Below are 19542 nucleotides of genomic sequence, written 5' to 3'. Positions count from 1 at the left end.
GGACACGAGCTAGGAACTTAAGATTTTTCATGAAGGAGGACTAGCAGCCGAGTTGCACGGGAGAATGTGAAAAGTGTTCATATGTAGTAAAAACCTGAGAAATCCGTCCGTTTTCGTCATTTGTTATCGAATCGACTTAAAGCCAGATCGTCACATTGGCCGCTCTTCTCTCTGAAACGGTTGTACTTATCGTCTGCAAAGCTATGTCACGTGCTGCGGTATGCGGAGACACTAAAATCACCACAGTAGAACACAGATGAAGCTTCTAAGTTGATGCAATATCCAGTAAGGAGTAGTACAATTCGCGTTTTAGGTATCGATTATTGACTTTTTAGCTGGCTTTGGTGCCTTGGACATGAGCTAGGACCTTATGATTCTGCATGAAAGGAGGACTAGCAGCTCAGTTGCACGGGAGTATGTGAAAACCTGAGAAATCCGTCCGTTTTCGTCATTTGTTATCGAATCGACTTAAAGCCAGATCGACACATTGGCCGCTTTTCTCTCTGAAACGGTTGTACTTATCGTCTGCAAAGCTATGTCGCGTGCTGCGGTATGCTGAGACACTAAAAGCACTATAGTAGAACACAGATCAAGCTTCTAAGTTGATGTAATAGCCAGTAAGAAGTAGTACAATACAAGTATTAGGTATTGAATATTGACCTTTTAGCTGGCTTTTGTGCCTTGGACATGAGCTGGGACCTTAAGATTCTGCATGAAAGGAGGACTAGCAGCCGAGTTGCACGGGAGAATGTGAAAAGTGTTCATATGTAGTAAAAACCTGAGAAATCCGTCCGTTTTCGTCATTTATTATCGAATCTACTTAAAGCCAGATCGTCACATTGGCCGCTCTTCTCTCTGAAACGGTTGTACTTATCGTCTGCAAAGCTATGTCGCGTACTGCGGTATTCGGAGACACTAAAAGCACCATAGTAGAACACAGATGAAGCTTCTAAGATGATGTAATAGCCAGTAAGAAGTAGTACAATTCAAGTTTTAGGAATCGGTTGTTGACGTTTTAGCTGGCTTTGGTGACTTGGACATGAGCTAGGACCTTAAGATTCTGCAATAAAGGAGGACTACCAACCGAGTTGCACGGGAGAATGTGAAAAGTGTTCATATGTAGTAAAAACCTGAGAAATCGGTCCGTTTTCGTCATTTGTTATCGAATCGACTTAAAGCCAGATCGTCACATTGGCCGCTCTTCTCTCTGAAACGGTTGTACATATCGTCTGCAAAGTTATGTCGCGTGTTGCCGTAGGCGGAAACAGGAAAAGCACCATAGTAGAACACAGATGAAACTTCTAAGTTGATGTAATAGCCAGTAAGAAGTAGTCCAATTCAAGATTTAGGTATCGATTATTGACTATTTAGCTGGCTTTGGTGCCTTGGACATGAGCTAGGACCTTAAGATTCTGCATGAAAGGAGGACTAGCAGCCGAGTTGCACGGGAGAATGTGAAAAGTTTTCATATGTAGTAAAAATCTAAGAAATTCGTCCTTTTTCGTCATTTGTTATCGAATCGACTTAAAGCCAGATCGTCACATTGGCCGCTCTTCTCTCTGAAACGGGTGTACTTATCGTCTGCAAAGCTATGTCGCGTGCTGCGGTATGCGGAGACACTAAAAGCACCATAGTAGAACACAGATGAAGCTTCTAAGTTGACGTAATAGCCAGGAAGAAGTAGTACAATTCAAGTTTTAGGTGTCGGTTATTGACTTTTTAGCTGGCTTTGGTGCCTTGGACAAAAGTTAGGACCTTAACATTCTGTATGAAAGGAGGACTAGCAACCGATTTATATGGGAGAATGTGAAAAGTGTTCATATGTAGTAAAAACCCGAGAAATCCGTCCGTTTTCGTCATTTGTTATCGAATCGACTTCAAGCCAGATCGTCAAATTAGCCGCTCTTCTCTCTGAAACGGTTGTACTTATCGATTGCAAAGCTATGTCGCGTGCTGCGGTATGCGGAGACACTAAAAGCACCATAGTAGAACACAGATGAAGCTTCTAAGTTGATGTAATAGCCAGTAAGAAGTAGTACAATTCAAGTTTTAGGTATCGATTATTGACTTTTTAGCTAGCTTTGGTGCCTTGGACATGAGCTAGGACCTTATGATTCTGCATGAAAGGAGGACTAGCAGCCCAGTTGCACGGGAGAATGTGAAAAGTGTTCATATATAGTAAAAACCTGAGAAATCCGTCCGTTTTCGTCATTTGTTATCGAATCGACTTAAAGCCAGATCGTCACATTGGCCGTTGTTCTCTCTGAAACGGTTGTACTTATCGTCTGCAAAGCTATGTCGCGTGCTGCGGTATGCGGACACACTAAAAGCACCATAGTAGAACACAGATCAAGCTTCTAAGTTGATGTAATAGCCAGTAAGAAGTAGTACAATTTAAGTTTTAGGTATTGAATATTGAATTTTTAGCTGGCTTTGGTGCCTTGGACATGAGCTAGGACCTTAATATTCTGCATGAAAGGAGGGCTAGCAGCCGAGTTGCACGGGAGAATGTGAAAAGTGTTCATATGTAGTAAAAACCTGAGATATCCGTCCATTTTCGTCATTTGTTATCGAATCGACTTAAAGCCAGATCGTCACATTGGCCGCCCTTCTCTCTGAAAAAGTTGTACTTATCGTCTGCAAAGCTATGTCGCGTGCTGCGGTATGCGGACACACTAAAAGCACCATAGTAGAACCCAGATGAAGCTTCTAAGTTGATGTAATAGCCAGTAAGAAATAGTACAATTAAAGTTTTAGGTATCAGTTAATGACTTTTTACCCTTCTTTGGTGCATTGGACACGTTCTAGGAAATTAAGATTTTGCATGAAGGAGGACTATCAGCCGAGTTGCACGGGAGAATGTGAAAAGTGTTCATATGTAGTAAAAACCTGAGAAATCTGTCCGTTTTCGTCATTTGTTATCGAATCGACTTAAAGCCAGATCGTCACAATGGCCGCTCTTCTCTCTGAAAAGGTTGTACTTATCGTCTGCAAAACTATGTCGCGTGCTGCGGTATGCGGAGAAACTAAAAGCACCGTAGTAGAACACAGATGTAGCTTCTACGTTGTCGTAATAGCCAGGAAGAAGTAGTACAATTCAAGTTTTAGGTACTGATTATTGACTTTTTAGCTAGCTTTGGTGCCTTGGACATGAGCTAGGACCTTAAGATTCTGCATGAAAGGAGGACTAGCAGCCTAGTTGCAAAGGAGAATGTGAAAAGTGTTCATATGTAGTAAAAACCTGAGAAATCGGTCCGTTTTCGTCATTTGTTATCGAATCGACTTAAAGCCAGATCGTCACATTGGCCGCTATTCTCTCTGAAACGGTTGTACTTATCGTCTGCAAAGCTATGTCGCGTGCTGCGGTATGCGGAGACACTAAAAGCACCATAGTAGAACACAGATGAAGCTTCTAAGTTGATGTAATAGCCAGTAAGAAGAAGTAAAATTCTAGTTTTAGGTATCGGTTATTGACTTTTTACACTTCTTTGGTGCCTTGGACACGAGCTAGGAACTTAAGATTTTTCATGAAGGAGGACTAGCAGCCGAGTTGCACGGGAGAATGTGAAAAGTGTTCATATGTAGTAAAAACCTGAGAAATCCGTCCGTTTTCGTCATTTGTTATCGAATCGACTTAAAGCCAGATCGTCACATTGGCCGCTCTTCTCTCTGAAACGGTTGTACTTATCGTCTGCAAAGCTATGTCACGTGCTGCGGTATGCGGAGACACTAAAATCACCACAGTAGAACACAGATGAAGCTTCTAAGTTGATGCAATATCCAGTAAGAAGTAGTACAATTCGCGTTTTAGGTATCGATTATTGACTTTTTAGCTGGCTTTGGTGCCTTGGACATGAGCTAGGACCTTATGATTCTGCATGAAAGGAGGACTAGCAGCTCAGTTGCACGGGAGTATGTGAAAACCTGAGAAATCCGTCCGTTTTCGTCATTTGTTATCGAATCGACTTAAAGCCAGATCGACACATTGGCCGCTTTTCTCTCTGAAACGGTTGTACTTGTCGTCTGCAAAGCTATGTCGCGTGCTGCGGTATGCTGAGACACTAAAAGCACTATAGTAGAACACAGATCAAGCTTCTAAGTTGATGTAATAGCCAGTAAGAAGTAGTACAATACAAGTATTAGGTATTGAATATTGACCTTTTAGCTGGCTTTTGTGCCTTGGACATGAGCTGGGACCTTACGATTCTGCATGAAAGGAGGACTAGCAGCCGAGTTGCACGGGAGAATGTGAAAAGTGTTCATATGTAGTAAAAACCTGAGAAATCCGTCCGTTTTCGTCATTTATTATCGAATCTACTTAAAGCCAGATCGTCACATTGGCCGCTCTTCTCCCAGAAACGGTTGTACTTATCGTCTGCAAAGCTATGTCGCGTACTGCGGTATTCGGAGACACTAAAAGCACCATAGTAGAACACAGATGAAGCTTCTAAGATGATGTAGTAGCCAGTAAGAAGTAGTACAATTCAAGTTTTAGGTATCGGTTGTTGACGTTTTAGCTGGCTTTGGTGCCTTGGACATGAGCTAGGACCTTAAGATTCTGCAATAAAGGAGGACTACCAACCGAGTTGCACGGGAGAATGTGAAAAGTGTTCATATGTAGTAAAAACCTGAGAAATCGGTCCGTTTTCGTCATTTGTTATCGAATCGACTTAAAGCCAGATCGTCACATTGGCCGCTCTTCTCTCTGAAACGGTTGTACATATCGTCTGCAAAGTTATGTCGCGTGTTGCCGTAGGCGGAAACAGGAAAAGCACCATAGTAGAACACAGATGAAACTTCTAAGTTGATGTAATAGCCAGTAAGAAGTAGTCCAATTCAAGATTTAGGTATCGATTATTGACTATTTAGCTGGCTTTGGTGCCTTGGACATGAGCTAGGACCTTAAGATTCTGCATGAAAGGAGGACTAGCAGCCGAGTTGCACGGGGGAATGTGAAAAGTTTTCATATGTAGTAAAAATCTAAGAAATTCGCCCCTTTTCGTCATTTGTTATCGAATCGACTTAAAGCCAAATCGTCACATTGGCCGCTCTTCTCTCTGAAACGGGTGTACTTATCGTCTGCAAAGCTATGTCGCGTGCTGCGGTATGCGGAAACACTAAAAGCACCATAGTAGAACACAGATGAAGCTTCTAAGTTGACGTAATAGCCAGGAAGAAGTAGTACAATTCAAGTTTTAGGTGTCGGTTATTGACTTTTTAGCTGGCTTTGGTGCCTTGGACAAAAGTTAGGACCTTAACATTCTGTATGAAAGGAGGACTAGCAACCGATTTATATGGGAGAATGTGAAAAGTGTTCATATGTAGTAAAAACCCGAGAAATCCGTCCGTTCTCGTCATTTGTTATCGAATCGACTTCAAGCCAGATCGTCAAATTAGCCGCTCTTCTCTCTGAAACGGTTGTACTTATCGATTGCAAAGCTATGTCGCGTGCTGCGGTATGCGGAGACACTAAAAGCACCATAGTAGAACACAGATGAAGCTTCTAAGTTGATGTAATAGCCAGTAAGAAGTAGTACAATTCAAGTTTTAGGTATCGATTATTGACTTTTTAGCTAGCTTTGGTGCCTTGGACATGAGCTAGGACCTTATGATTCTGCATGAAAGGAGGACTAGCAGCCGAGTTGCACGGGAGAATGTGAAAAGTGTTCATATGTAGTAAAAACCTGAGAAATCCGTCCGTTTTCGTCATTTGTTATCGAATCGACTTAAAGCCAGATCGTCACATTGGCCGTTCTTCTCTCTGAAACGGTTGTACTTATCGTCTGCAAAGCTATGTCGCGTGCTGCGGTATGCGGACACACTAAAAGCACCATAGTAGAACACAGATGAAGCTTCTAAGTTGATGTAATAGCCAGTAAGAAGTAGTACAATTTAAGTTTTAGGTATTGAATATTGAATTTTTAGCTGGCTTTGGTGCCTTGGACATGAGCTGGGACCTTAATATTCTGCATGAAAGGAGGGCTAGCAGCCGAGTTGCACGGGAGAATGTGAAAAGTGTTCATATGTAGTAAAAACCTGAGATATCCGTCCATTTTCGTCATTTGTTATCGAATCGACTTAAAGCCAGATCGTCACATTGGCCGCTCTTCTCTCTGAAAAAGTTGTACTTATCGTCTGCAAAGCTATGTCGCGTGCTGCGGTATGCGGACACACTAAAAGCACCATAGTAGAACCCAGATGAAGCTTCTAAGTTGATGTAATAGCCAGTAAGAAGTAGTACAATTAAAGTTTTAGGTATCAGTTAAGACTTTTTACCCTTCTTTGGTGCATTGGACACGTTCTAGGAAATTAAGATTTTGCATGAAGGAGGACTATCAGCCGAGTTTCACTGGAGAATGTGAAAAGTGTTCATATGTAGTAAAAACCTGAGAAATCTGTCCGTTTTCGTCATTTGTTATCGAATCGACTTAAAGCCAGATCGTCACAATGGTCGCTCTTCTTTTTGAAAAGGTTGTACTTATCGTCTGCAAAACTATGTCGCGTGCTGCGGTATGCGGAGAAACTAAAAGCACCGTAGTAGAACACAGATGTAGCTTATACGTTGTCGTAATAGCCAGGAAGAAGCAGTACAATTCAAGTTTTAGGTATTGATTATTGACTTTTTAGCTGGCTTTGGTGCCTTGGACATGAGCTAGGACCTTAAGATTCTGCATGAAAGGAGGACTAGCAGCCTAGTTGCAAAGGAGAATGTGAAAAGTGTTCATATGTAGTAAAAACCTGAGAAATCGATCCGTTTTCGTCATTTGTTATCGAATCGACTTAAAGCCAGATCGTCACATTGGCCGCTCTTCTCTCTGAAACGGTTGTACTTGTCGTCTGCAAAGCTATGTCGCGTGTTGCCGTAGGCGGAAACAGGAAAAGCACCATAGTAGAACACAGATGAAACTTCTAAGTTGATGTAATAGCCAGTAAGAAGTAGTCCAATTCAAGATTTAGGTATCGATTATTGACTTTTTAGCTGGCTTTGGTGCCTTGGACATGAGCTAGGACCTTAAGATTCTGCATGAAAGGAGGACTAGCAGCCGAGTTGCACGAGAGAATGTGAAAAGTTTTCATATGTAGTAAAAACCTAAGAAATTCGTCCTTTTTCGTCATTTGTTATCGAATCGACTTAAATCCAGATCGTCACATTGGCCGCTCTTCTCTCTGAAACGGTTGTACTTATCGTCTGCAAAAGTTATGTCGCGTGCTGCGGTATGCGGAGACACTAAAAGCACCATAGTAGAACACAGATGAAGCTTCTAAGTTGACGTAATAGCCAGTAAGAAGTAGTACAATTCAAGTTTTAGGTATCGATTATTGACATTTAGCTAGCTTTGGTGCCTTGGACATGAGCTAGGACCTTAAGATTCTGCATGAAAGGAGGACTAGCAGCCGAGTTGCACGGGAGAATGTGAAAAGTGTTCATAAGTAGTAAAAACCTGAGAAATTCGTCCGTTTTCGACATTTGTTATCGAATCGACTTAAAGCCAGATCGTCACATTGGCCGCTCTTCTCTCTGAAAAAGTTGTACTTATCGTCTGCAAAGCTATGTCGCGTGCTGCGGTATGCGGACACACTAAAAGCACCATAGTAGAACCCAGATGAAGCTTCTAAGTTGATGTAATAGCCAGTAAGAAGTAGTACAATTAAAGTTTTAGGTATCAGTTAATGACTTTTTACCCTTCTTTGGTGCATTGGACACGTTCTAGATAATTAAGATTTTGCATGAAGGAGGACTAGCAGCCGAGTTGCACGGGAGAATGTGAAAAGTGTTCATATGTATTAAAAACCTGAGACATCCGTCCGTTTTCGTCATTTGTTATCGAATCGACTTAAAGCCAGATCGTCACATTGGCCGCTCTTCTCTCTGAAACGGTTGTACTTATCGTCTGCAAAACTATGTCGCGTGCTGCGGTATGCGGAGACACTAAAAGCACCATAGTAGAACACAGATGAAGCTTCTAAGTTGATGTAATAGCCAGTAAGAAGTAGTACAATTAATGTTTTAGGTATCGGTTATTGACTTTTTACCCTTCTTTGGTGCCTTGGACACGAGCTAGGAACTTAAGATTTTGCATGAGGGAGGACTAGCAGCCGAGTTGCACGGGAGAATGTGAAAAGTGTTCATATGAAGTAAAAACCTGAGAAATCCGTCCGTTTTCGTCATTTGTTATCGAATCGACTTAAAGCCAGATCGTCACATTGGCCGCTCTTCTCTCTGATACGGTTGTACTTATCGTCTACAAAGCTATGTCGCGTGCTGCGATATGCGGAGACATTAAAAGCACCATAGTAGAACACAAATGATGCTTCTAAGTTGATGTAATAGCCAGTAAGATGTAGTCCAATTCAAGATTTAGGTATCGATTATTGACTTTTTAGCTGGCTTTGGTGCCTTGGACATGAGCTAGGACCTTATGATTCTGCATGAAACGAGGACTAGCGGCCGCGTTGCACGGGAGTATGTGAAAAGTGTTCATATGTAGTAAAAACCTGAGAAATCCGTCCATTTTCGTCATTTGTTATCGAATCCACTTAAAGCCAGATCGTCACATTGGCCGCTCATCTCTCTGAAACGGTTGTACTTATCGTCTGCAAAACTATGTCGTGTGCTGCGGTATGCGGAGAAACTAAAAGCACCGTAGTAGAACACAGATGAAGCTTCTAAGTTGATGTAATAGCCAGGAAGAAGTTGTACAATTCAAGTTTTAGGTATTGATTATTGACTTTTTAGCTTGCTTTGGTGCTTTGGACATGAGCTAGGGCCTTAAGATTCTGCATGAAAGGAGGACTAGCAGCCGAGTAGCACGGGAGAATGTGAAAAGTGTTCATATGTAGTAAAAACCTGAGAAATCGGTCCGTTTTCGTCATTTGTTATCGAATCGACTTAAAGCCAGATCGTCACATTGGCCGCTCTTCTCTCTGAAACGCTTGTACTTATCGTCTGCAAAGCTATGTCGCGTCCTGCGGTATGCGGAGACACTAAAATCACCATAGTAGAACACAGATGAAGCTTCTAAGTTGATGTAATAGCCAGTAAGAAGTAGTACAATTGAAGTTTTAGGTATCGATTATTGACTTTTTAGCTGTCTTTGGTGCCTTGGACATGAGCTAGGACCTTAAGATTCTGCATGAAAGGTGGACTAGCAGCCGAGTTGCAGGGGAGAATGTAAAAAGTGTTCATATGAAGTAAAAACCTGAGAAATCCGTCCGTTTTCGTCATTTGTTATCGAATCGACTTAAAGCCAGATCGTCACATTGGCCGCTCTACTCTCGGAAACGGTTGTACTTATCGTCTGCAAAGCTATGTCGCTTGTTGCCGTAGGCGGAAACAGAAAAGCACCATAGTAGAACACAGATGAAGCTTCTAAGTTGATGTAATAGCCAGTAAGAAGTAGTACAATTCTAGTTTTAGGTATCGATTATTGACTTTTTAGCTGGCTTTGGTGCCTTGGACATGAGCTAGGACTTTAAGATTCTGCATAAAAGGAGGACTAGCAGCCCAGTTGCACGGGAGAATGTAAAAAGTGTTCATATGTATTAAAAACCTGAGACATCCGTCCGTTTTCGTCATTTGTTATCGAATCGACTTAAAGCCAGATCGTCACATTGGCCGCTCTTCTCTCTGAAACGGTTGTACTTATCGTCTGCAAAGCTATGTCGCGTGCTGCGGTATGCGGAGACACTAAAAGCACCATAGCAGAACACAGATGAAGCTTCTAAGTTGATGAAATAGCCAGTAAGAAGTAGTACAATTAAAGTTTTAAGTATCGGTTAATGACTTTTTACCCTTGTTTGGTGCCTTGGACACGAGCTAGGAACTTAAGATTTTGCATGAGGGAGGACTAGCAGCCGAGTTGCACGGGAGAATGTGAAAAGTGTTCATATGTAGTAAAAACCTGAGAAATCCGTCCGTTTTCGTCATTTGTTATCGAATCGACATAAGCCAGATCGTCACATTGGCCGCTCTTCTCTCTGAAACGCTTGTACTTATCGTCTGCAAAGCTATGTCGCGTCCTGCGGTATGCGGAGACACAAAAATCACCATAGTAGAACACAGATGAAGCTTCTAAGTTGATGTAATAGCCAGTAAGAAGTAGTACAATTAAAGTTTTAGGTATCAGTTAATGACTTTTTACCCTTCTTTGGTGCCTTGGACACGTTCTAGGAAATTAAGATTTTGCATGAAGGAGGACTATCAGCCGAGTTGCACGGGAGAATGTGAAAAGTGTTCATATGTAGTAAAAACCTGAGACATCCGTCCGTTTTCGTCATTTGTTATCGAATCGACTTAAAGCCAGATCGTCAAATTGGCCGCTCTTCTCTCTGAAACGCTTGTACTTATCGTCTGCAATGCTATGTCGCGTGCTGCGGTATGCGGAGGCACTAAAAGCACCATAGTAGAACACAGATGAAGCTTCTAAGTTGATGTAATAGCCAGTAAGAAGTAGTACAATTCAAGTTTTAGGTATTGATTATTGACTTTTTAGCTGGCTTTGGTGCCTTGGACATGAGCTAGGACCTTAAGATTCTGCATGAAAGGAGGACTAGCAGCCGAGTTGCACGGGAGAATGTGAAAAGTGTTCATATGTAGTAAAAACCTGAGAAATCCGTCCGTTTTCGTCATTTGTTATCGAATCGACTTAAAGCCAGATCGTCACAATGGCCGCTCTTCTCTCTGAAACAGTTGTACTTATAGTCTGCAAAACTGTGTCGCGTGCTGCGGTATGCGGAGAAACTAAAAGCACCGTAGTAGAACACAGATGTAGCTTCTACGTTGACGTAATAGCCAGGAAGAAGTAGTACAATTCAAGTTTTAGGTATTGATTATTGACTTTTTAGCTGGCTTTGGTGCCTTGGACATGAGCTAAGACCTTAAGATTCTGCATGAAAGGAGGACTAGCAGCCTAGTTGCAAGGGAGAATGTGAAAAGTGTTCATATGTAGTAAAAACCTGAAAAATCGGTCCGTTTTCGTCATTTGTTATCGAATCGACTTAAAGCCAGATCGTCACATTGGCCGCTCTTCTCTCTGAAACGGTAGTAATTATCGTCTACAAAGCTATGTCGCGTGCTGCGATATGCGGAGACACTAAAAGGACCATAGTAGAACACAAATGATGCTTCTAAGTTGATGTAATAGCCAGTAAGAAGTAGTCCAATTCAAGATTTAGGTATCGATTATTGACTTTTTAGCTGGCTTTGGTGCCTTGGACATGAACTAGGACCTTATGATTCTGCATGAAACGAGGACGAGCGGCCGCGTTGCACGGGAGTATGTGAAAAGTGTTCATATGTAGTAAAAACCTGAGAAATCCGTCCATTTTCGTCATTTGTTATCGAATCGACTTAAAGCCAGATCGTCACATTGGCCGCTCTTCTCTCTGAAACGGTTGTACTTATCGTCTGCAAAACTATGTCGCATGCTGCGGTATGCGGAGAAACTAAAAGCACCGTAGTAGAACACAGATGAAGCTTCTAAGTTGATGTAATAGCCAGGAAGAAGTAGTACAATTCAAGTTTTAAGTATTGATTATTGACTTTTTAGCTGGCTTTGGTGCCTTGGACATGAGCTAGGACCTTAAGATTCTGCATGAAAGGAGGACTAGCAGGCGAGTTGCAAGGGAGAATGTGAAAAGTGTTCATATGTAGTAAAAACCTGAGAAATACGTCCGTTTTCGTCATTTGTTATTGAATCGACTTAAAGCCAGATCGTCACATTGGCCGCTCTTCTCTCTGTAACGGTTGTACTTATCGTCTGCAAAGCTATGTCGCGTGCTGCGGTATGCGGAGACACTAAAAGCACCATAGTAGAACACAGATGAACCCTCTAAGTTGATGTAATAGCCAGTAAGAAGTAGTACAATTCAAGTTTTAGGTATCGATTATTGACTTTTTAGCTGGCTTTGGTGACTTGGACATGAGCTAAGACCTTAAGATTCTGCATGAAAGGAGGACTAGCAGCCGAGTTGCAGGGGAGAATGTAAAAAGTGTTCATATGAAGTAAAAACCTGAGAAATCCGTCCGTTTTCGTCATTTGTTATCCAATCGACTTAAAGCCAGATCGTCACATTGGCCGCTCTGCTCTCGGAAACGGTTGTACTTATCGTCTGCAAAGCTATGTCGCGTGCTGCGGTATGCGGAGGCTCTAAAAGCACCATAGTAGAACACAGATGAAACTTTTAAGTTGCTGTAATAGCCAGTAAGAAGTAATACCATTCAAGTTTTAGGTATCGATTATTGACTTTTTAGCTGGCTTTGGTGCCTTGGACATGAGCTAGGACTTTAAGATTCTGCATAAAAGGAGGACTAGCAGCCCAGTTGCACGGGAGAATGTGAAAAGTGTTCATATGTATTAAAAACCTGAGAAATCGGTCCGTTTTCGTCATTTGTTATCGAATCGACTTAAAGCCAGATCGTCACATTGGCCGCTCTTCTCTCTGAAACGGTTGTACTTATCGTCTGCAAAACTATGTCGCGTGCTGCGGTATGCGGAGACACTAAAAGCACCATAGTAGAACACAGATGAAGCTTCTAAGTTGATGTAATAGCCAGTAAGAAGTAGTACAATTAATGTTTTAGGTATCGGTTATTGCCTTTTTACCCTTCTTTGGTGCCTTGGACACGAGCTAGGAACTTAAGATTTTGCATGAGGGAGGACTAGCAGCCGAGTTGCACGGGAGAATGTGAAAAGTGTTCATATGGAGTAAAAACCTGAGAAATCCGTCCGTTTTCGTCATTTGTTATCGAATCGACTTAAAGCCAGATCGTCACATTGGCCGCTCTTCTCTCTGATACGGTTGTACTTATCGTCTACAAAGCTATGTCGCGTGCTGCGATATGCGGAGACATTAAAAGCACCATAGTAGAACACAAATGATGCTTCTAAGTTGATGTAATAGCCAGTAAGAAGAAGTCCAATTCAAGATTTAGGTATCGATTATTGACTTTTTAGCTGGCTTTGGTGCCTTGGACATGAGCTAGGACCTTATGATTCTGCATGAAACGAGGACTAGCGGCCGCGTTGCACGGGAGTATGTGAAAAGTGTTCATATGTAGTAAAAACCTGAGAAATCCGTCCATTTTCGTCATTTGTTATCGTATCCACTTAAAGCCAGATCGTCACATTGGCCGCTCATCTCTCTGAAACGGTTGTACTTATCGTCTGCAAAACTATGTCGTGTGCTGCGGTATGCGGAAAAACTAAAAGCACCGTAGTAGAACACAGATGAAGCTTCTAAGTTGATGTAATAGCCAGGAAGAAGTTGTACAATTCAATTTTTAGGTATTGATTATTGACTTTTTAGCTTGCTTTGGTGCTTTGGACATGAGCTAGGACCTTAAGATTCTGCATGAAAGGAGGACTAGCAGCCCAGTAGCACGGGAGAATGTGAAAAGTGTTCATATGTAGTAAAAACCTGAGAAATCGGTCCGTTTTCGTCATTTGTTATCGAATCGACTTAAAGCCAGATCGTCACATTGGCCGCTCTTCTCTCTGAAACGCTTGTACTTATCGTCTGCAAAGCTATGTCGCGTCCTGCGGTATGCGGAGATACTAAAATCACCATAGTAGAACACAGATGAAACTTCTAAGTTGATGTAATAGCCAGTAAGAAGTAGTACAATTGAAGTTTTAGGTATCGATTATTGACTTTTTAGCTGGCTTTGGTGCCTTGGACATGAGCTAGGACCTTAAGATTCTGCATGAACGGTGGACTAGCAGCCGAGTTGCAGGGGAGAATGTAAAAAGTGTTCATATGAAGTTAAAACCTGAGAAATCCGTGCGTTTTCGTCATTTGTTATCGAATCGACTTAAAGCCAGATCGTCACATTGGCCGCTCTACTCTCGGAAACGGTTGTACTTATCGTCTGCAAAGCTATGTCGCTTGTTGCCGTAGGCGGAAACAGAAAAGCACCATAGTAGAACACAGATGAAGCTTCTAAGTTGATGTAATAGCCAGTAAGAAGTAGTACAATTCTAGTTTTAGGTATCCATTATTGACTTTTTAGCTGGCTTTGGTGCCTTGGACATGAGCTAGTACCTTAAGATTCTGCATGAAAGGAGTTGCACGGGAGAATGTGAAAAGTGTTCATATGTAGTAAAAACCTGAGAAATCGGTCCGTTTTCGTCATTTGTTATCGAATCGACTTAAAGCCAGATCGTCACATTGGGCGCTCTTCTCTCTGAAACACTTGTACTTATCGTCTGCAAAGCTATGTCGCGTGCTGCGGTATGCGGAGACACTAAAAGCACCATAGTAGAACACAGATGAGGCTTCTAAGTTGATGTAATAGCCAGTAAGAAGTAGTACAATTCAAGTTTTAGGTATCGATTATTGACTTTTTAGCTGGCTTTGGTGCCTTGGACATGAGCTAGGACCTTAAGATTCTGCATGAAAGGAGGACTAGCAGCCGAGTTGCAGGGGAGAATGTAAAAAGTGTTCATATGAAGTAAAAACCTGAGAAATCCGTCCGTTTTCGTCATTTGTTATCGAATCGACTTAAAGCCAGATCGTCACATTGGCCGTTCTGCTCTCGGAAACGGTTGTACTTATCGTCTGCAAAGCTATGTCGCGTGCTGCGGTATGCGGAGGCTCTAAAAGCACCGTAGTAGAACACAGATGAAACTTCTAAGTTGCTGTAATAGCCAGTAAGAAGTAATACCATTCAAGTTTTAGCTGTCGATTAGTGACTTTTTAGCTGGCTTTGGTGCCTTGGACATGAGCTAGGACTTTAAGATTCTGCATAAAAGGAGGACTAGCAGCCCAGTTGCACGGGAGAATGTAAAAAGTGTTCATATGTATTAAAAACCTGAGACATCCGTCCGTTTTCGTCATTTGTTATCGAATCGACTTAAAGCCAGATCGTCACATTGGCCGCTCTTCTCTCTGAAACACTTGTACTTATCGTCAACAAAGCTATGTCACGTGCTGCGGTATGTGGAGACACTAAAAGCACCATATGAGATCACAGATGAAGCTTCTAAGTTGATGTAATAGCCAGTAAGAAGTAGTACAATTCATGTTTTAGGTATCGATTATTGACTTTTTAGCTGGCTTTGGTGCCTTGAACATGAGCTAGGACCTTAAGATTCTGCATGAAAGGAGGACTAGCAGCCGAGGTGCAGGGGAAAATGTGAAAAGTGTTCATATGTAGAAAAAACCTGAGAAATCCGTCTGTTTTCGTCATTTGTTATCGATTCGACTTAAAGCCAGATCGTCACATTGGCCGCTCTTCTCTCTGAAACGGTTGTACTTATCGTCTGCAAAGCTATGTCGCGTGTTGCCGTAGGCGGAAAAAGGAAAATCACCATAGTAGAACACAGATGAAGCTTCTAAGTTGATGTAATAGCGAGTAAGAAGTAGTCCAATTCAAGTTTTAGGTATCGATTATTGACTTTTTAGCTGGCTTTGGTGCCTTGGACATGAGCTAGGACCTTAAGATTCTGCATGAAAGGAGGACTAGCAGCCGAGTTGCACGGGAGAATGTGAAAAGTCTTCATATGTAGTAAAAACGTGAGTAATCCGTCCGTTTTCGTCATTTGTTATCGAATCGACTTAAAGCCAGATCGTCACATTGGCCGCTCTTCTCTCTGAGAAAGTTGTACTTATCGTCTGCAAAGCTATGTCGCGTGCTGCGGTATGCGGAAAAACTAAAAGCACCGTAGTAGAACACAGATGAAGCTTCTAAGTTGATGTAATAGCCAGTAAGAAGTAGTACAATTCTAGTTTTAGGTATCCATTATTGACTTTTTAGCTGGCTTTGGTGCCTTGGACATGAGCTAGTACCTTAAGATTCTGCATGAAAGGAGTTGCACGGGAGAATGTGAAAAGTGTTCATATGTAGTAAAAACCTGAGAAATCGGTCCGTTTTCGTCATTTGTTATCGAATCGACTTAAAGCCAGATCGTCACATTGGGCGCTCTTCTCTCTGAAACACTTGTACTTATCGTCTGCAAAGCTATGTCGCGTGCTGCGGTATGCGAAGACACTAAAAGCACCATAGTAGAACACAGATGAGGCTTCTAAGTTGATGTAATAGCCAGTAAGAAGTAGTACAATTCAAGTTTTAGGTATCGATTATTGACTTTTTAGCTGGCTTTGGTGCCTTGGACATGAGCTAGGACCTTAAGATTCTGCATGAAAGGAGGACTAGCAGCCGAGTTGCAGGGGAGAATGTAAAAAGTGTTCATATGAAGTAAAAACCTGAGAAATCCGTCCGTTTTCGTCATTTGTTATCGAATCGACTTAAAGCCAGATCGTCACATTGGCCGTTCTGCTCTCGGAAACGGTTGTACTTATCGTCTGCAAAGCTATGTCGCGTGCTGCGGTATGCGGAGGCTCTAAAAGCACCGTAGTAGAACACAGATGAAACTTCTAAGTTGCTGTAATAGCCAGTAAGAAGTAATACCATTCAAGTTTTAGCTGTCGATTAGTGACTTTTTAGCTGGCTTTGGTGCCTTGGACATGAGCTAGGACTTTAAGATTCTGCATAAAAGGAGGACTAGCAGCCCAGTTGCACGGGAGAATGTAAAAAGTGTTCATATGTATTAAAAACCTGAGACATCCGTCCGTTTTCGTCATTTGTTATCGAATCGACTTAAAGCCAGATCGTCACATTGGCCGCTCTTCTCTCTGAAACACTTGTACTTATCGTCAACAAAGCTATGTCACGTGCTGCGGTATGTGGAGACACTAAAAGCACCATATGAGATCACAGATGAAGCTTCTAAGTTGATGTAATAGCCAGTAAGAAGTAGTACAATTCATGTTTTAGGTATCGATTATTGACTTTTTAGCTGGCTTTGGTGCCTTGAACATGAGCTAGGACCTTAAGATTCTGCATGAAAGGAGGACTAGCAGCCGAGGTGCAGGGGAAAATGTGAAAAGTGTTCATATGTAGAAAAAACCTGAGAAATCCGTCTGTTTTCGTCATTTGTTATCGATTCGACTTAAAGCCAGATCGTCACATTGGCCGCTCTTCTCTCTGAAACGGTTGTACTTATCGTCTGCAAAGCTATGTCGCGTGTTGCCGTAGGCGGAAAAAGGAAAATCACCATAGTAGAACACAGATGAAGCTTCTAAGTTGATGTAATAGCGAGTAAGAAGTAGTCCAATTCAAGTTTTAGGTATCGATTATTGACTTTTTAGCTGGCTTTGGTGCCTTGGACATGAGCTAGGACCTTAAGATTCTGCATGAAAGGAGGACTAGCAGCCGAGTTGCACGGGAGAATGTGAAAAGTCTTCATATGTAGTAAAAACGTGAGTAATCCGTCCGTTTTCGTCATTTGTTATCGAATCGACTTAAAGCCAGATCGTCACATTGGCCGCTCTTCTCTCTGAGAAAGTTGTACTTATCGTCTGCAAAGCTATGTCGCGTGCTGCGGTATGCGGAAAAACTAAAAGCACCGTAGTAGAACACAGATGAAGCTTCTAAGTTGATGTAATAGCCAGTAAGAAGTAGTACAATTCTAGTTTTAGGTATCCATTATTGACTTTTTAGCTGGCTTTGGTGCCTTGGACATGAGCTAGTACCTTAAGATTCTGCATGAAAGGAGTTGCACGGGAGAATGTGAAAAGTGTTCATATGTAGTAAAAACCTGAGAAATCGGTCCGTTTTCGTCATTTGTTATCGAATCGACTTAAAGCCAGATCGTCACATTGGGCGCTCTTCTCTCTGAAACACTTGTACTTATCGTCTGCAAAGCTATGTCGCGTGCTGCGGTATGCGAAGACACTAAAAGCACCATAGTAGAACACAGATGAGGCTTCTAAGTTGATGTAATAGCCAGTAAGAAGTAGTACAATTCAAGTTTTAGGTATCGATTATTGACTTTTTAGCTGGCTTTGGTGCCTTGGACATGAGCTAGGACCTTAAGATTCTGCATGAAAGGAGGACTAGCAGCCGAGTTGCAGGGGAGAATGTAAAAAGTGTTCATATGAAGTAAAAACCTGAGAAATCCGTCCGTTTTCGTCATTTGTTATCGAATCGACTTAAAGCCAGATCGTCACATTGGCCGCTCTGCTCTCGGAAACGGTTGTACTTATCGTCTGCAAAGCTATGTCGCGTGCTGCGGTATGCGGAGGCTCTAAAAGCACCGTAGTAGAACACAGATGAAACTTCTAAGTTGCTGTAATAGCCAGTAAGAAGTAATACCATTCAGGTTTTAGCTGTCGATTAGTGACTTTTTAGCTGGCTTTGGTGCCTTGGACATGAGCTAGGACTTTAAGATTCTGCATAAAAGGAGGACTAGCAGCCCAGTTGCACGGGAGAATGTAAAAAGTGTTCATATGTATTAAAAACCTGAGACATCCGTCCGTTTTCGTCATTTGTTATCGAATCGACTTAAAGCCAGATCGTCACATTGGCCGCTCTTCTCTCTGAAACACTTGTACTTATCGTCTACAAAGCTATGTCACGTGCTGCGGTATGTGGAGACACTAAAAGCACCATATGAGATCACAGATGAAGCTTCTAAGTTGATGTAATAGCCAGTAAGAAGTAGTACAATTCATGTTTTAGGTATCGATTATTGACTTTTTAGCTGGCTTTGGTGCCTTGAACATGAGCTAGGACCTTTAGATTCTGCATGAAAGGAGGACTAGCAGCCGAGGTGCAGGGGAACATGTGAAAAGTGTTCATATGTAGAAAAAACCTGAGAAATCCGTCTGTTTTCGTCATTTGTTATCGATTCGACTTAAAGCCAGATCGTCACATTGGCCGCTCTTCTCTCTGAAACGGTTGTACTTATCGTCTGCAAAGCTATGTCGCGTGTTGCCGTAGGCGGAAAAAGGAAAATCACCATAGTAGAACACAGATGAAGCTTCTAAGTTGATGTAATAGCGAGTAAGAAGTAGTCCAATTCAAGTTTTAGGTATCGATTATTGACTTTTTAGCTGGCTTTGGTGCCTTGGACATGAGCTAGGACCTTAAGATTCTGCATGAAAGGAGGACTAGCAGCCGAGTTGCACGGGAGAATGTGAAAAGTCTTCATATGTAGTAAAAACGTGAGTAATCCGTCCGTTTTCGTCATTTGTTATCGAATCGACTTAAAGCCAGATCGTCACATTGGCCGCTCTTCTCTCTGAAACGCTTGTACTTATCGTCTGCAAAGCTATGTCGCGTCCTGCGGTATGCGGATACACTAAAATCACCATAGTAGAACACAGATGAAGCTTCTAAGTTGATGTAATAGCCAGTAAGAAGTAGTACAATTGAAGTTTTACGTATCGATTATTGACTTTTTAGCTGGCTTTGGTGCCTTGGACATGAGCTAGGACCTTAAGATTCTGCATGAAAGGTGGACTAGCAGCCGAGTTGCAGGGGAGAATGTAAAAAGTGTTCATATGAAGTAAAAAACTGAGAAATCCGTCCGTTTTCGTCATTTGTTATCGAATCGACTTAAAGCCAGATCGTCACATTGGCCGCTCTACTCTCGGAAACGGTTGTACTTATCGTCTGCAAAGCTATGTCGCTTGTTGCCGTAGGCGGAAACAGAAAAGCACCATAGTAGAACACAGATGAAGCTTCTAAGTTGATGT

The sequence above is a fragment of the Schistocerca gregaria genome, unplaced genomic scaffold (assembly GCF_023897955.1).
Source record: "Schistocerca gregaria isolate iqSchGreg1 unplaced genomic scaffold, iqSchGreg1.2 ptg000261l, whole genome shotgun sequence".
NCBI classification, from domain to species: domain Eukaryota; kingdom Metazoa; phylum Arthropoda; class Insecta; order Orthoptera; family Acrididae; genus Schistocerca; species Schistocerca gregaria.
This window is presented reverse-complemented; position numbering follows the sequence as displayed.